Source organism: Hirundo rustica, chromosome 19, assembly GCF_015227805.2.
Source record: "Hirundo rustica isolate bHirRus1 chromosome 19, bHirRus1.pri.v3, whole genome shotgun sequence".
NCBI classification, from domain to species: Eukaryota; Metazoa; Chordata; class Aves; order Passeriformes; family Hirundinidae; genus Hirundo; species Hirundo rustica.
This window is the reverse complement of record NC_053468.1, coordinates 3240709-3258874: the sequence shown is the minus strand read 5'-3', so window position 1 is coordinate 3258874 and position 18166 is coordinate 3240709. Positions and strand designations below refer to the sequence as shown.

The following is an 18166-nucleotide window of genomic DNA, read 5'->3' as shown; positions in this document are numbered from 1 at the left end:
TTTCATTTAATCAGTTTGGCTTGACATTTTGTTTTCCTACTATTATTTATGAGCTCTGTCTTATGAATGGATTATGTAAAATAGTTTAATTCTAGTTGTTGCAATTTCTCAGATGTCATCACACAAAAGCTTGCTTTGAGTAGAACACTCAGGTCCAGATTTTGTTCTCAGCTGTGCTGATAACAAATTAGACCATCATCCACAGGGATCAGAAGGGTTTTCCTCAGATTTACAACTGTTAGGAGATTTTAGGAAAAACATTTGAGCAATGCTCTGCTCAGAGTAAGCAAAGGCACATTGCTGCCTTTCACCAATGTTCTGCAGACAGAGCAAACTGACTCAGCCACTATCCTCAGCTCAGAAGCTGAATCTGGTGATTCTTCTTGCAAGGAATCATGAGCTGCACTCAGCTGTGACTTGACTGCTTTTGTTATAATGGCAGAAATGGGGATGGGTGGATTTTAGAACAGTTGCTTTTTAAGATTTTGGATGCACTCAGTCACTTCAAAGCAACTAAAACCTCGATAGCTATTTAAAGCAATGCACTTTAGTCCCCTTTTGATGGCAGGTGTTAGCTCTTCTCTGAGACAGCAGCCTACTGCTATAGTGAACCAACAGCTCTTAAGCCTTTGCAGATGACAAAAATTGTGCCAATTATTACTCTCCATTTCACAGGTTTCTCTGATCTCTCAGCATCTGACTTTGCACCTGAGTGCAGAGCAGAGCCCATGTCAAAACAAGAGCTTTGTTGCTAAGGAGCATTTAGGATGTACTATTGCTATTTATTTCCCTATACAAAATGCTGCTTCATTTCCTGAGATGAAACATGTGATGTGGCCTGCAGCAGGTGCAGATAAAGGTGCAGGATCATGCAAAGGAGAGAGAAAGAAGAGTAACTACAAATTTCTGCTTTGTGTTGGCTTGCTCAGGTTGTTGCTCTGTGGCTGCCTGGACTCAGGGCACTCGGTCAAGGGCTCAGCTCCTGCACTCACCCAGTGTTTTATTGGAGCCCAGCCTGGCATCAGAGTAGGAGCTGGTTCCTGGGAAACCTCCCAAGGAGCCAAACATGTCCCATTTGTCATCTCAGCACACAGAACTGGGCATGGCTCATTTCTGTGACATCCTTGTGACAACACAGAGCCATGAAGATGACGGATGTCACCCAAACCATTACAGGGCAGTTTTTCAACGCCTGCAAACAGAGCAAGGTAAAAGACACCTAGTTCTGTGTGTGTAAATGAAGCAATTACAGCCAGAGGCACGGGGATTGCATCTTTCAATCAGCTCCCTTGGCTGAGCTCCACAGGCCTTTCCAGGTGTGCCTGGCTTTGCATCCAGACAAGGAGAGCAGGCAGGACCTGACAGCCCAGGCTGGTGCCTGAGGCGTCACCCTCATGGCCAACGAGTTTTGCTGGTGCTCTGCTGCACCCAGCACAGCTCTTCCCTCTTTGAACTACAGAGGGCCCAAAGACCAGCCTGTTCTGGGGACAGGGACTATCCTGCACAAGGCCTTTAAGAGGAATTTATCCTTATTTAGAAAGGCATGTTATTCTAATGGCATCCCATGCCAAGCATGATACAGTTTAAATGTTCCTCACTGGTTACAAATGTGACCTTCATTAACTCTTCTTTGTGCGTAGAGTTCTACAGGAACAGCTCATTGCATTTTCAATTTAATTTAATTTGAATGATAATTTAAAAGTTGTTTGATGCAAATGAGACCATCTGCATCCTCGCAGCTGACACAGTTTTTAAAGATGGGTTTGTCAGCAGGGGTGGAGGGAGCTTGATGGGGAGTTTGAGCTCCCTGGAGCAAACTGGGAGTGCCTGGAGGGGGGAAAGGAGAGGAGCTGAGTCAAGCAGTTGGTGGTTATCAAAGTTGTATGTGACTATTAAAGTCTGGAGTAGTGATCACAAGTCATCAGACCATGCCAGCTCATGGCACTACACGTCCGAGCCCAGCAATTGCCCAGGTATGTGCTGACACAACCTGTTGTGACACAAAACAGAGAAATTCAGCTGCCAGGAGGGGCTGAGCCAGGTTCAGCCCTGTCTTGTGCCCAGCAAGGGCCTGTCCTCGTGTTATGGCTTTAATTACTGTCAGTGACAACGCTGTCCTCAGACTGAGAGCTCCCGGTGACTGTGATGGAGGGGAGGGAGCTGTGATGCAGACAGAAGCTCTTGTTTTGCTGTGACTAAATCTAAGCTGCAGGTTTCTAAGGACAAGTGCCAGTTTATTCCTCCCCCCTGCAGAACTGGATGCTTGAGGGCAGTAAATAATAATAACAACGACAGTGTTAATGGCTGTTTATTCACACTTGCTACTTTGCTGCCAAACTTTGGATAACTCAGTAAAACTGAAACCCTGAAGCGTTGCACTGACTTTTCTAGAACTTGGCCTGGGCTGACTGCTGATTTCTTCCTAAAGTAATATGATGAAATGGGCTGTGTCCATTCCAGGCTTTTGAAAAAGGGCCAGAGGAAACATTTTGCCCCTAATGTTCCCCTGCTGGCAGCCCTGGTCAGGTTGGATGGAAAGGAGCGCCTTGCTGAGTCCTCACTCTGCAGCAGCAGTGCTTCTACCCCAGGGAGTCCTGCTGGGAGACTGGGAATCCCAGGTGGCTCCGACAAACCCTACCTGAACTCTGCTGCAAAGGGAAGGGAGCTGCACCCTGGAAATCTTCTGTATTTCAAAGATTGTTTTCTTTGGCACCTGTGTGCAACAGGCTCTGCACTGGTGTTGTGGAAATGGGGCTGAAAGCTTTTAGCTAAATTTGCAAGCATCAACTCCCTTGCCGGTGTACGTGTGAATGAGGGAAATTAGAAAAATGACTCTTTCTAATCAGGAGGGGGGATTAGACTGGCATTGTCTGTGGCTTGGGAGACTTGGTGTTAATTCTTCATATGACCCTGTGTTCCTGAGAGCTGAATTCTCTCTTCTGATTTCTAGTGAAGCTCAAACTGCTCCTGCAAAAGCAACCCATGCCAATCCCTGGCACTCCCAAGACAGATCCCTTATTAAGATGAGTGTGCAGAGTTTATTGTCTCACACCTAGGAACTGCATGAAATACTGCTAGAAAAAACAGCACTTTCTGTTGCAGAGACTTAACTACTGATTGCATTAATCTAACACTTTTCTCACCCTTTGTTTAAAACCATGTTTTCTGGTATTTTTCTTGAGCTCTGTAAACTGAGACATGAGAGATCACACCATCTTTGACAGCAATTACCTAAAACTCCCCACAGGGCTTAGGTGTCTTATTTTTGTGGTGTTGCAGGTGCCCCTGAGAGCTGTGTTATCAGTCCCTCATGAACCAAAGCCTGGGGATACTTGTGTGCCTGCATCTTAGGGAGCAGGATGCACAAATAATTCTGTTAAAACTTGGTCCCATTTGAAGTTCACCTTACAAGCAGCCCAGTTCTCTATCTGACAGAAAACTAAATGCAGCAACCTGATTTTTAATGGATGGCTTTCTCTGCAAATAATATTTTAACTGTATTATTTAAGTAATTTTTTGGGGAACAAGCCTGAGAGTTGCCTGATTTTCTTACGAGAGATCAGACTGAGTGGATAAGGTGAACAGAGAAGCTGAGAAGGTGGTTGGGAACAGAAGCTTTATATCACCTCTGTAAGGCTGATTTCTGCTCCTTCTGCTCTGTGTCAGTGCTGCTTCTCTCCAAGCCCATTAGAGAAACACTTAACAGAAAAAGGCACCCCCCGGGAGAGCCTTCCACCTCCTGGAGAGATTTGGAGGAGAGCTTGCATCTCTACCCATTAGAGAAAAAGTACTTTTAGCTTCTAAGTTCAAATGATGGATCCAAACAACATATGTTAGGAGTGAACACAGTCTTGCTGGGAGAGGACTTGCCAAATGTAAGGCTGCTCTAGCAATAAATAATAATCCTAATTAGGCTCCTTCCCTCAGGAGCACACAATTTTGTGATACTGATACAACATGGCATTGGAGCCTCTCATCTTAACAGCTACTCAGAACACGATGAAGTGTTAGAAAAACCCCACCACACACAGAAAAACACTTTTCTTGAAAACAGACACTTAGAGAAAGCCACATTACTTGTGACTGTATTTTCCTATCGCTGTATATCAGCTACTTCTGAAAAATAAGGGAAAAAATGAAACAGCAGCTGGTCTCACTACTGCATTGCTATGCAAGACAGGGAAAGCAGCTATTTCATACGAATACTGATTGCAGTGGGGGAAAACTGTGGACACTTTAATTTTCTCACAACACTCAGTTTGCTGGTATCAAACATCTCTGCAATAGAAACCTTATAGTTTGGCTTTCAAGAGGCAAAATCTCTTTAGCTGGTGTGTTAGAAGGACTGCAGATTTCATCTGTCACTGAAAATCCTTCTGTGCTTCCTCTACAAACATACAAACATCAAATGGTGGAGCTCTTCCAAAGCTGTCAGCTCAAATATCCTTTTCTGGCCTGGAAGATGCTTAGAAGGGGAAGTTTCAGAAACGGAGATGAGAAAACTCCAGTCCCAACTTCTCCACGCTTGTTACAGAAACTCCCACTACATGCATTGCCCCTTGCTGTTAGTTCAGCTCTAAGGCTGGGTACTCATTTATTTTTTCCCTCTGGATGTCTGAGCTTTGGCTCTCTGCTCCAGATAAACCTTGAAAGGAGTGAGAGGAAATGAATGATGCTTTTCCAGCAGCAGTTCTGCCAAGCCCAGTCGGGAAGCCGTGGCTGACATGCCGTGAACAGCCAGCAGTGCTGCAGCAAGAGGGCCTGTCAGTGCCTTTGTTGTAGGAGAATTTCAGCACTGCTGGGGTAGGAACCCCCCAACAGCTTGGTAACTGAGCCTTCAGCCCCTTGTGTCCTCATAAATTAAACATAAAGCAGCCGCCCGCTCCTGCAGACAGCCGTGTTCTAATAAATCATGTAAATAGTCTGGGAGATTCACTGCCCTTTATTTCACTTGAGTCCCGTAACTCAGCTGTTAATTGGATCTGGGATAAAAGCTGTTTTACTGCATGTTCCCTAAGCAGGATTCTGTAAAGTTCCTTCTAGAATAACAACCTATAGCACTGCTTGCTTTGTTTTGTTCCTGTCCAGCACAAGGAGGACAGTGGTAAGGCAGCACAGCCAAACTCAAGAGAATTTTCCTTGTGGCTTTCCCAGGCTGTTCCTGTTTGCCCTGGGAATGTCCCAGGGAAGGTTCATCCTGGTTTTTGCAATGGCAGCACAGCTGCTGACACAGGGCTGCTTCTACCTCCAGTCCCAAAGCAGTGGTTTCCAAGGGGCCTGGCAAAGTGAAACCCCTTTGGAGCAATTTTCCAAGGCTGTTCTAACCAGCAAATATTTTATCCTAATGGTTTTTCAGGAAGATCTTGGAAAATGCTGGTGCTTTAATTGACATAATGCACCTTTTCAGCTGGGAATTTCATCAATGAAACAGATGTGGGATGTACAACAAAAAAGACATTTGGGGAGGTTTTTTTTTCCTTGGGAAGGTGAGCCTCAAATCTGTTTGCTCCTTGGTTTCCACTAATTGCATCATGGATGAAATCTGAGGCTTTTTTAGGACAGCTGGTTAAAGAAATTAATAAAGCCTGTACCTATGGAACTGAGGAAAGATCAGCTTGGTTTGGTTTGGGTTTTTTTCAGTATTTTCTCTCAAAATGCCAATCCTAAAAATTTTTGGGAGCAGATTTGCTGTGAGGTCTCTTGTCTAGAGGTTGTCACCTCCCTGGTCCTGTCCTGTACCACATGTGTGGCATCATCTCAGGATGTGGCCCCTGTTCCCTGCCAAGCATCTTCTCTGTGCACAGAAAGCACCGAGGGCACTGACTACTGGGTTTATGTTTACAGACCTAACCTGAACCAGTATCTAGGAGCAACAGCAACATAATTAGCTTTGGCAATTAACACTGCTTAACTGTAGCTGCTGTAGGACCAAAGGCACTTTTTTAGTCTGCAGAAGCAGCAATTAGCATTTCATTACGGTAACAAGCCTAGCTAAGACTCCTGAGCCTGCTGGGGTCTGCTGATCTAATTTTGGGATCCATCGATAAGCCCTAGGGACATTAAAGTGAGATGTGTCAAGGCTTTCACCACCACCACGCTGGAAAATCTGGCTGGAGAGGGATGGGAAGGTTTTGTCTTTTCTGGGTTAGTTAACAGTGGAGGTGTGAGGTGTCACTGGGCGGCAGCAGCTCTGAAAAGCACACAGTGCAGTGGGGACTGTATAGCCCAGAGACTGAAACTGGGGCCTCGTGGGACCCCAGGAAGCAGAGGTGCTTCAGGGAGGCTTTTCCAACTCCAGCTTTCAGGTTTTACCTCTAATTTCCTGTCTTGTCTATATCCCCCAGAAAACATTCTTTTTTTGTTCATTTTCTGAAGGAGAATCTATTCCTGCACCAGTTTTGCATTCAGTTCTTTGGCTGGTTTGGTTTGAAACATCACACCTGTGTTGGGAGAGAGACATCTTTACTTCTGGTGGCTTGTGGGGTTTTTTCAGTCTTGCCTGCAGCTGTGGCTTGGTGGTTTGATCACCTTAAATCTGAGGTCAGGGAAAGGGGCTGGCTGCACACAGGCAGGTGCTCTGGGCCTGAGGGAGCAGGAACTGCTGTTCCTCCACTGGACACTGGGAGTTGGGATGCTGGGGATGCATCATGTGCATACACATCTTTAGAGCACCAGGTTTCAAAAGCCAGGAGCTGTAATACAGTGCACATCCCTCCCTCCCATCATTCATGCACATTAAATTCCAATAAACAGTTTTTAGTGGTTTTTCCAGGAAATACCACTACAGAATCAGCAGAAAATACCTTTTTTTTTTTTCTTTTCTTTTCTTTTTTTTTTTTTTTCTTAAATACTGTTCTTTGGCATATCATGGGACAAAAACCCATCCTGCTGTGGTGCTTTCTGATGTTAAGGGTTATTATCCAATGCAGCTGTTAATGGAGTGTCTGTTCCTCACAACCTGTGCTTATTGTAATCAGTAAATTCCAGTAATCTGGAAGTTTGCTAAAAAAATAGGCACAGACCTGTACTTCTGTGAAAGAGACTGATATGATAAAGTCAGGAACTTTCTAAACTGCAGTTTTATTGGAAAGTGTTTCTCTTGCAACAAGCAGGGCTTTGGTGTCTCTCTTCTAAATCAAAGCTGCTGGAGTTGAAAGAAACCTTGCTTATCGGATAAACGCTTTTTATTTCCATAAGGACTTTCTCAAAACAGCTTGTTTGTGGACATGCAAGAAAAGCAGGAAGGCTTAATTGCTTCCTGAAAACTTACTGAAGAGGACAAAGTGTGCTCCTCTATTCACTCTTTACTTTGATTACATGAAAAGCTTTATTTTATGTCTGGATATACCAGGCTTGGGACTTTTGAGGGGGAAGAATAAGACAGAAGTCTCTAATCTGGTTTGCAGGGAGTTTGTGCCACTGAGCTGCATGGAGGGGAAGGAGCCTGGCAATGGGACACCCTTTCACAAGCTGGGGACAGGCTCCCTCCTTGTGATGTCGGCGTTCAACTCCCTCTAGAACTCTGTGACCCCAGCCTGGTCACCAGCGTTTGTCACAGCTCATTACCCAGCAGGAATGTGGAAGCCCAGTGACCTTTCCCAGAGGGACAGGCAGAAAAGCAACAGCACAAAAGAGGGAAGAAAATGTTGTACACTTTGGAAGATAAATAACTGAATGTTATTGTGATGGAAAACAGTGGGCTGACAATGGGCAGGGACAAAAACGTTCATTTCAGGGTGTTGCTTCTGGGATTTGGACTTCTATTTGTTCAACTGGGTGCAGCTTCCCTTGCTGCCCTGCTTGGCTGTCAGGGAGTTTCAGCAGGCTGGGGAATAACACAGGTCCACATCCATCCCCTGAGATGCGGGGAATCTGAGCTCCTTGGTGATGCACTGGAGCAAGCATCAGAGCTAGGAGAGCTGGGGATGTCTTTCCTGGCCTCCTCCTGCCAGGCAAAGGAAGGAAGAGGCCTAAAGTGACATTTTTAAAGCTATTAAAAAGTCAAGGCAAACTTTCAGCCTTTGTGCTCAAAGCTCTCCAGCTTCTATAGTGGGGCACTGGAGCCCCTGGGACTGCTCCCAGCTATGACTCCAGAGTTTCTCCTTCAAACAGGTCCAGGTTTCCAACCATCTTGTTCCCCCTTTCATTTTACTTCCAGTTTTTATTTAATCTGACTTCTCCAGTCTCCTGAGACAAACTGATTAATTCTTTTCCCCTTCGTAGTCCCCTGAGTCTCTTGTTCAATCTTTCCTGCCTCAGTGAGATCTTAATAAATGCTGCCTGTGGCTGGAAGTGGGATTGGGTCTTGGCACTGTAATTAATTCTTTACTTCCTCCATGGCTTCAATATGCTATTTACAGCTGTCAGCCCCTGCAGGAGCAGAGGTTTGCAGACTGCCTCCAACTTTTGCCTCTGATTAATGTGTTCTATCCACCGTGCTTTCTCCTTGCTCATTTATATTTCTCGCTTTGCCCCGTTTTCAGTTTAGTGTTGACACAGGAAAACACTGATGGACTTCCAGGAAAAATGCAGTCTTGGAGACAACAATTGCCAGGCTTTCCTGTTTGCTTATGCTCTGTTATTTGAAAGCCTCTTAGTTCAGGCTGCCTGCTTGTGACAGGACATCCAGACCCTTGCAGCAGCATGACCATGCTCTGACTGTAATCTCCCTAATTGCTTTCTGTAGCCTCCAGTAGCAGCTTGGGGAATTTTAACTCCAGCACAGGGACTGTCAGTCTGGATGGAAGCAATTTGGAGGGAGGTGGGTAAGACACAGAAATGACTTGGAGGACTGGAAGGTCTGAATGAAGAGAGGGTTTGTGGCTGTTGGCAGAGCAAGGGGAGCACTGTGAATGCTTGAAGCCTGCAAATACTACAGTATTATGTAGGCTGATAGCACAAAATATAAATAGGAGTGGATAGAAATTAATCTGGGGATAATTGGGCAGTGGGGGAGCTGCTCCTTGCTGGCTGTGGGAGCTTTCTCCAGCAGGGAAGGAAGCCCCAGTGCTGGCCCTGTTTAATCTTGAGGGAAGTGCCTCAGCCTGGGACCTGCCCAGGGTTTCAGCAATGAACTGGAAAGCTGTATTCAATATGCCAGTGAGGAAGCAAATGCAAATTTCCTCCTTCTTTTTCTTTTGGGTGAGATTTATGCCACCTCCACATGCACAGCCTCCTGGCAGCAATAAATCACAGAGGGGGAGGGAATGCTGCAGGAAAACGGATACCCTGCAGATTCTGTGTGCAGGGCAGGGAGAAGGGATGTGTGGGGATCAGCAGCTGCTTCCAGGCATCACAAACCTGGTGCAGCACACACTCCCACTCCTTCCCAGCACTACACTGGAGACCACCCACCAGAACCTGGGGATTTACTTTTTAGTCGTTCCTCTTCCCTCCCTTCTGTGCCAGGGCTGTGTGTGCCCAGTCTGGGATGGAGCCATCAACCTCATCTTGGCAGAGGGGTCTGTTAGAGATGAGCCCTTCCCCTGCTCCATGCCAAAGTTCTCTCCAGCATCTCTGATGGATCCCAGGCCTGGGCTGCATTGCAGACCTAATCTAAGGGTGTATCCCCAGTCCCCTCATCCACTGAGAGCTGTGGAAAATACACCTGGTGTCTGGGTTCAGCCCAGGGAAAGCAGAAGAGCCACCAAGCAAAACAAGCAAATGTACCCTGGGAGCATCTCTCATTTGGGGACTGGAGAAGCTCGAGCAGCCCCTTCTCCTTGGGCACTGTCAGTGTTGTCAGCTGTCCTCAGCTCTGCCCTGCAGAAAAAGGCAGAGCAAGGCCACAGACAGGCACTGCAGGGTGGTAGATCAGTGCTCTGCTCCTTTTGCAACTCCTGCCAAAAGTTCCCAGCTGAGCTGAGAAATCTTGTCTTTCCCCAACATCCTCAGCCACCTCCTGGCCTTACCTTGCAGCCCCTGCTCCCGGGGCTCTGGCTGGGCAGCTCTCAGCGCTGGAGGCACAGGAGGTGCTGAATCCCTTTCACGCTGGCCATGAGCAGCAAGGATAGGAAGGCACAAGAGGAACAAATTCTCTCCCCTTCCCAGCACCCCTGCAGCTCGGCTGGGCTCAGCCAGGGGAGTGAGCCCTGCTCTGGGGAGCCTGGGTTCACCCTCTGGGAAAGGCATTTCTGCTGCCTGGAAGCACCTGACCATGGTTTAATCCCCTTTCAGTGCAGAGCTCTGACAAGCCTCCAGTAGAACTAGGACAGCTAAAAATACTCAAGAGCACAAAGGAAGTAGTAATTTGGGCAGGAGTGAACTAAACTGATTGATCTCAAATCCAAAGGTTCAAGAGGTGCAAAACGTGGTTTCATCTTGTCAAGCATCAGAAAAGGAGCAAAGATGTGGCCCAGTCGAAGAGCTCAAGAAAAGCAGCAAACCCAAAAGATTTTGCTAAACTTCACAGCAACAGCAGCAGAGCCTGTACCAGCAGTGCAGGGAGGTGCCTGCTGATTCCCCACCATATGCTGACTTTACCTTTACTGTCAGTCTAAATTCTGCCAATTATTAAATTATGCAACTTGCAGCAGGAACGCAGTTAGATGTGATCCAAATGGTGTCACTACAATTATGGTAATTATCTGAAAACAAGCCAATTACTTCCCTCCTCCTCGTGCCAGTTGGTACCAAGATAGCAGCTGTTCGAGGCAAATTTGTTATCACGTTACTGTACATTTGTTAAAGGTTGAGGTTATAGATTCTAGCCTTTTAAATATTAAAGATGCTATAAAGTCATGGAGTGTATAACATATTAGGATTTTTTTTAAATGTCGAGAAGGGAGAAATTTCTTTTATATGCCAAGAGAACTAGTGGGAAAGTGATTTACTCATGGTGGCTGACTGGAAATGTGTACTTTGCAATCAGCATACAACCAAGCTATAAATTAACCTGTGTCAGCTTGTTACCTCTACCCGTGCAAAATGAACTAAATGCAGATCTTTTCTGAGGATCTTTTACATTTTACATCTTTCTTCAGTATTGGCATTCAGGATGTTCCACACATCCACAGGCATCTTGCAGGCTTGGCCCCTCTACTGGATGCACTTTCTGCAGCTTGTTCAGTTTGTTGAGAGTTTTGGCTCATTTAATCATGTGAGAAGCAGCACCACTCCCTCATGGAGAGTGAAGGCAAAGGAGTGCCCAGCTCTGTCCCAGGCAAAGAGAGTTGGGCCAACGTTGGGCAGAGCCACAGGAGACACTTCACCCCCATGAAGAGCCTTCTGAAAACTCCTGCTATCAAGGCATCTTTTATTTTTAACCTGTTCATATAAAGACCAGCCTTGCTTGAATTGCTGAAGGTGTCAAACACACAGAGCCCACCACTTGCAGCTCCTGCCCGGGGTGCAGATGAAGTGCCCTCAGAGCACAGGCCAGTGTGCCCTCTTGTTTTGCACAGACCTTCCTTGTGGAAACCAGAGTCTTTCATCTCATGTCAGCCACCGTATCCTCACTTGGACCTGACCTTCAGCTTTTCTCCATGTGATGTTTTGAAATCTTTGCCTTTGATGTGGGTAAAATACTTCTTTCAATAAATGTCAAGAGCAGATTAAAGAAAATTAAATGGCAGAAAGAAGAGATTCTGCCTTCTGGCTGGAACAGCATTTTCATGACAACTGAATGAATCGGCTATGAAAAATGTGCATTTCCTTCTCTGTGCTCAAGGTACATGCCAGTGGGATCTGTTTATATCCCTGAGCTTTAGACACCCCCATGCATCCGTAATTCCCTGCAGCTTGTGTGCAGCTACGGAGCCAAGGCACAGGGCAGAGCTGAGTCCCTGGGAGCAGGTTAGTGGCATTAGCCTGCTGCTTTGCTTGAAATAATTAGCCGTGCTCACAGATGACCTTCTCAGCAAGCCCTAAAGGCTGACAGATTTGGGTTATATTGGAGCAGTAGAGGGAAGCACGTTGCAGAGTGCTCCTCCTGGAGAAATCCTGCTGCTCATCCCCCTACCCGCCCCAGGAGCTGCAGCTGGGCACTGCAGCACCCACATACCTGCACTCAGGGGGTTTCTCCCTCCCACAGACAATGGATGCAGCCACAGGGCTCCATCATTTCCCTGGACATCCTTGGTACCTTCCACTATACTTAACTGATGCCATCTGCTTTGCTTTTCCTTTCCCAGAAAGTTCCTGTGGCTGTCAGAGTGACGTGCCAGGACTCTCCTTTCTGCATTTGGAGTTGTATCCAGTCCCTACTCCCTTGGCAGCACATGAAATACCACCTCAGGTATGTCGGTTTTCTATTCCCTCCTGATCACCACTTGATTCTTCCTTAGTGTCAAATAAGATTTACTTATTACCTTTATCCTTTTCTTCACATAATTTTCATGTTTGTTACATGTTAAAACTGCCTAGTTCAGATTTCTCCCAGTTAAGCAGCAAAACATTCAGCCAACAAGGATTACATTTGACAGAGTTTAAAAAAACCCAGAAATATAAAAAAAAATCTAGGCAGCTGCCTGCCCAGTCGTAGTATTAGATGAGAGTGAGTGTGTAAACAGGTTTCTGCTTATCAGTCCTGCTGCTATCTGCTGCACACAAACTGCTCAGCCCCACAAAATCCAATTTCCAAGAGGTTAGAGGAGGGAACTGTTTACAGAAACACAGCAATAGAAATCTCCAAAGCCACAGCCCTCATTACACTGACACTGAAGAAAGAAATGATGCTTGACGACTCCTGGCACCCAACGCCGACATTTACTTTTGTGGCTTTGATTGGAATCGGCCCCGCTTTGCCATGGGATTGTTTCTTCTTGTTTTTCCCTGCTTGTGTGGTGGGTGGGAGAAAGCAGCTGAGCAGGCACTGGGCTTGGGGGGTCTGCAGTGCACGCTGGCCCTGCAGCACAACCCTCACCTCCTGTTTCCCCATAAAAAGCTTGGAAACTTCACTTGGGAACACACTGGCAGGAGAGGCAGGGACACAGGTGCTGCCTCCCTTGGGGTGCCAGTACCAGGCATGGAGGGAGAGGGCCAGGTTGTGTGTCCAATGTTTTGAGCCTTTTCCCAAGACCTGGATGTGGAGAGATGCTGCAGCTCAGTCCTGGAGGAGCTGAGCCCTCCACATGGCCTCTGGCACCAGGGAGGAAGGAACACAGCCCTGGGAATGCTGTGGGCTGGACACTCTGGCCTGGCTGCTGTAGGTGACAGCAGGAAGGATGCAGCAGCGTCCTGTGGCAGCAGGGATGTGAGATGTGGAAGGAAAATGTCCCTCAGCCCCTGTCACAGACAGGAGCTCTTTGTTCATTCCCAGATAGAGCGATCAGGAGCAGCCCGCCTACCTCCCCTCCCAACACCTCCTGCAAAGGGCTGCTGCCCAGAAGTTCACTGCTTCAGTAAAACTGCAAACTGTGAGCTGATTAGATATTCATAGATACTCTTTCTTGATTAGCTCACCATTAATATTTCAATGTCGGAACTGGATGCATAGTGCCTCCCTGCTCTCTTCCTTCCTGCTTAATTAATTTTGACCATTGCCAACAACAGCCTCCGACAGATAGCAGAAATTGAAGTGGGCTGTTCTGTGACTTTGCTTGCTGTAAACAGCTTTTTGCAATTCCTTTTCATACATCACCCACCCGTGACAAAGAGATCACAGTAGCAGAAAATGAGTCTCCCTCATAAGGATTTCAGAGCTCTGAGAGAACATTTGCTTATTCAATAAAAATAATCAAATAGACAATGCAGTAAGCACAGCTCGGCAACAAGATTGGTGTCTCACCTAGTAATCAGCTGGCTGTTATGCCATTAAATAAAAAGAAAGGGAGAGAATTGTTAATTTATCTTAAAAAAGAAAAGGCCTTTGATGTAGGGTAGCTCACAAAAGCTGTGGTGTGGCCCAGCTGTGAGGAGATGTGATAATCACTGCAGCCCCAGCAGTGGTAGGAGCAGCGCTTCATAAAATGCAGGTTGCATGGCTGTCTGATGCCCATCCATGGCTGATAACAGGACGTGCTGCTAATAGTCTGTTTGATTTTATTGATGTGCTCAAGATATACGAGGGCAGGAGGAGCAGTGAGGCAGAAATTATACAGCTGTGTTTGTTCCACACCAACCCAGGGGACTGTCTGCCTTCATCCACTCATCCTCCTCCTGGGCCTGGAAGGATGGGGAGCTTTCCTGTGTGACAGAAGGGCAGTTGTCACCTCCCAGATCCACAGGCTCCTGACACAACGCACTGGGATTGCTGTCAAGATGTGCCTACCTGGGCCAAAGCTGCGCTGGATTTACAGTAACAAAATTTTTGCATTTTTGTGCCGCCACCTGAGCTGTAAAACAAGCCCTCTTCTGCTGGTCATGCTTCACATCTCCATCCATTGCTGCAAACCATCTTGTCCCAGCCTCCAGCCTCTCCTTTCCTGGGGAATACATCAGGACGGCGGCCCAAAGCAAGCAGGAAAGCAGGAGCAGCAGGTTGGAGCTCGGCTCCATCCCCTCTGTGCCATAACTCAGGCTGTTAAACGCCTGGCCAGAGCTTACCATCTGCTTCCAGTCTTCTAGGAATAACCACTGAGTAATTCAATCAAAAAGGAGAAGATCCTTGTTTCACTGAATCGTAAGCCACTCCTCAAGTAATTATAATTTTATACCCCTATCAGGAGCAACAGGGGCTGTTCATTTCATGGGCTTTAGCAGCCAGAGCTGTGCTTCTGCCAAGGTTATGGCTGGGAGGAGAACCCAATTTCACATTTTCTCAGCCATCCAAGACTCAGCCATGTTTTTAACTTTTTGGTTAGGCAAGTGAATAAAGCCCTGCCGGACCAAGGCCTTTGTTCAGGAGTGCTGTTACTGTAGAACATAGAAAATGTGAGAAGAGCTGACCAAACCATCATGAAGATGATTCCCACTGGTGTGAACATTCCAGGTCTGTCCTTCCAGAGTTTCTGCAGCACAGCAATATCTGCCTAACCAGGGAGCAAAATCCTGCTTATCCCTGCCAGCAGCTGGAGGACACGTGGGGCTGCGTCCCTCACATGCTGCCTTAGAGAAGGCAGATGAGATTAGTCCAGGGGAAAAGCCTACCTGCTTGCTCCATCCAAAGTGCCTGGGGTGCAACTCAAAAAACTCAGGAGTCTTAAAAAAAGATCCAAAAAGGAGCCTTTTCTCCTTTCTGTTATGCTCTTTGGGTAATTTCTCCACTTAAACACTTCTATTGTGCAGTTTGTGCCCTCCGTCTTACCCCCCTGTCCTTTCTGGGGTTAATGCTCCACCTGCTCTTTCACTGCCCCAGATGTTCAGCCTTTCAAACAGATTTATTCCCTTGACTTTGAAAAGGGCTCCACCATATTTCCATCTGTGTTTACACTTGGTGCAGGGTAAATTTCTCCTCTGAGCAGATCTGTTCCTTACCACAGCAAAGGAATCTGGCTCAGCACAGGCTCAGACAGGAAGGCAGAGCAAAACATTTCCGAAGCAGAGCTCGCCTGGGAGCTGTGCTACGTGCCCACAGGAGGACAGAGACCTCTGCCAGACTCCCTGCATTGTCAGGCTGTGCAAAAAGGAAGTGGATCTGGCCCAGAGCCACTGCTCTTGTGGCTGTTCTCAGGGCTGGCTCCCCAGCTCACCCAGCACCACCTCCCAGTTACCCAGGACACTGAAACCAAATCAGAGCAAGCAAAACGGGACCCAGTGTCCTACCAAAGGGTCTGTCCCACAGTCAGCCAGGACTGTAGGTGTTGGAAAGACCCATTTGTCAGATCTTCATTGCTCCTTTCTCAGAGAAATCCTCTCTCTTTGCACCCCTGCTCCTAAAGCCAGCCTGGCTTGTCCACAGACAACAGAGTTTTTAACTACCTGGGCAATTGTGACACAAAAGACGGTGAGCAGCTGCCACCGAGATTTATCACTGTGTTCACCAAGGCTGGGCCAACCAGGCCCTGCAATGACTTCCAAGGTGGATCTACAGATAGCATGAGCTTCATCTAATCTCAGCAAAACAGGTTTTGAGGCATTGGGGGCTCACTGCTTCACCCTAAATTTGATATCAACCTTTAGGTTTTGGTGCAGCGTGTTGGTGTTGGCGGACAGGTAATAGCTTCTCTATACAATGCCCTGCTCTGTGTCGTGACAGGTCCTTGTCCCCACTTTCAGATGCCTTTTAAATCACAGCCAGCATCCAACCAGCCCATCAAACAGCCCATCTCCCCCCAAGGCCAGAGATGTCTCCACGCTGCTAAAATTGGTGTTAGCAACAGGCCCAAGACTTCAGCATTGCCAGAGATGGCTGGGCACTAGGGCTGAGCAAAGCCCCCTGAAGTGCATCCCTGAGCAGGCTGAACTGCAAACTGCTCCTGACGGTCCTGAGCTCCCTGCCAGCCTCAGAGAGGACAGGGAGGATTTTTTTCTCAGCGTTACACCCTGAGCTCAGTGCAGATGGATGAGTCAATAAAGATGATGCGGTGTCTACACAATTGCTTCAGGATGCATGAAATCCAGCTATGAGCTCCCTGCCCACAGCAAGGGAGGACATTTAGGTGGCCCTGCCAGGAGGGTTGCAGGGATCTGTCTCCATCTTCCCAGCAACAGCCAACAAACATGAGCTGAGCAAGGAGGGGGAATGGGAGAAGTCAAACTGTGAAGAGAAGCCTCAGCTGAACATGTAATTACACAGCAAGGAGATAAGAGGACGTGATCCTGCTCAGCACTGTGGGCATGCAGAAAGCAGGATGGGCAGCCACTAATGACAGCTGTTAAATGATAAATGCTCTCAAGCTTTGCAGGATCCGGTTTATTACGCAACCTGAACTTGCAAGGGAAGGGGGACCCTCTCTTGCAGTGGTTCTCTGCTGCAGAAACCAACAAGCTCAATTAAACTTCATGAAAGATGAGCCATTATCAAAGCCATCCCTAACCAAAAAATTCAAGAAGAAGCCTGCTTGGAAAGATATAGCTTGAGGAGCCTTCTGGTAACACCCATGAGTTCCACCCTGGTGCCTTGCAAATGTTAGAACCCAGGTAAATGTCCTGCATTGTAGAAGGAGCAAACTGCCTGTAAACTGAAGGGATAATAACAGGGAGAGGGAATCAAGTGAAATATGGATTTTCCCATCTGAAACACGTGGCTCTGGCACAGTGCTGGGCTCCTTGGGGCTTGTATTTCCTCAGGGGCAGCAGTGTCGGAGTCCCAGTGACACTTGTTATTTGTAGTTTCCATTTATTACAAAGCACTGTTATTATTTACAGAATATACTTTTTTATGGACTGTTACTGCATCCAAGTGCAATAACTGGTCTAAGCTCAAATCCCTGGGAGAACTGCTGAAAGAGAAGCAATTCAGACACATATTAATATGACAAGGATTTCCCCAGGTTTAAGGGAATAAAAAATACATTTTGTACAACTGAAATAGTTCTTTCTTGCAGTATAAAGCTGCTCTTTTCTGATGATAGCAATGAAAGAATATTGCTTCTGTCACTGATGCCACTGGAAATGTATTGCCCCTCTCCAAGAAACCCATGAAAGGACATGGCTGGTTTATCCTCCAAATGAGGTTACTGAGAAATGCTCTGCTCCTGGCATTAGCCCAGGCACGCTGCTGCTGCTGCTGGGACCTGGCCTGACGGGAGGGCAAAGGCACCAAGTCAACAGCTTCGTGCCAAATGGCAAAACCCACCTGGAGAGGATCACAGCACACTTTGAGAACTGAGCATAAGAAAGAAATCTGTCCAAATGTCAGATGGAAATTATTCTCTATCTGTCACTGGGGTGGAGCAGGGCTCAGCTGCTCTATGGCACAGCCAGGGTCTGGCCCCTTCTCCTTCAGCAGCTCTGCACCTTGTATGAAACGAGCTGGAGCCCTGGGGAAGGCTGATCTGCACTTAACCTGTGGCAGGGAGCCTGGCTGTGAGGAGAGCTGCCAGCCCCTCGCCTTTCACTGCTGTGTTTAATGGCCTGGCTCTCCGATGAAGATCTTGGGTTTTGGAAATAAAATCATAAAATTGTTCTCAAACCAAGATGATCTGTCACTTGAATGTATGCACTGGAGTGAGCACAGAGAAATTACTGTTTCAGCAGAAGTAAAAATTTCCTGAAAGGCTGAAGTTGATGTTTGTGGTTCCACTTTCATGCCTGTCGATCTGCGGATCTGACAAGTTCATTTTCCCCACCTGCAACATCCTCCAAGGCAACACCTCCCAGCGGGGAGGTAAATGGAAAAAAAGTC

At 47.1% G+C, this 18166-nt stretch overlaps 1 protein-coding gene and 1 long non-coding RNA gene across 2 annotated transcripts in view; one reads left to right on the top strand and one right to left on the bottom strand.

The window, feature by feature from the left end:
• Positions 1-18166, bottom strand: part of LHFPL7 (LHFPL tetraspan subfamily member 7) — a 58957-nt gene that overhangs the window by 24025 nt on the left and 16766 nt on the right. The gene's annotated exons all lie outside the window — the stretch shown is intronic.
• Positions 1798-18126, top strand: LOC120761443 (uncharacterized). The gene is made up of 3 exons (XR_005703653.1): positions 1798-1973; positions 12132-12235; positions 14065-18126. It is a non-coding gene; the product is annotated as an uncharacterized LOC120761443 (long non-coding RNA).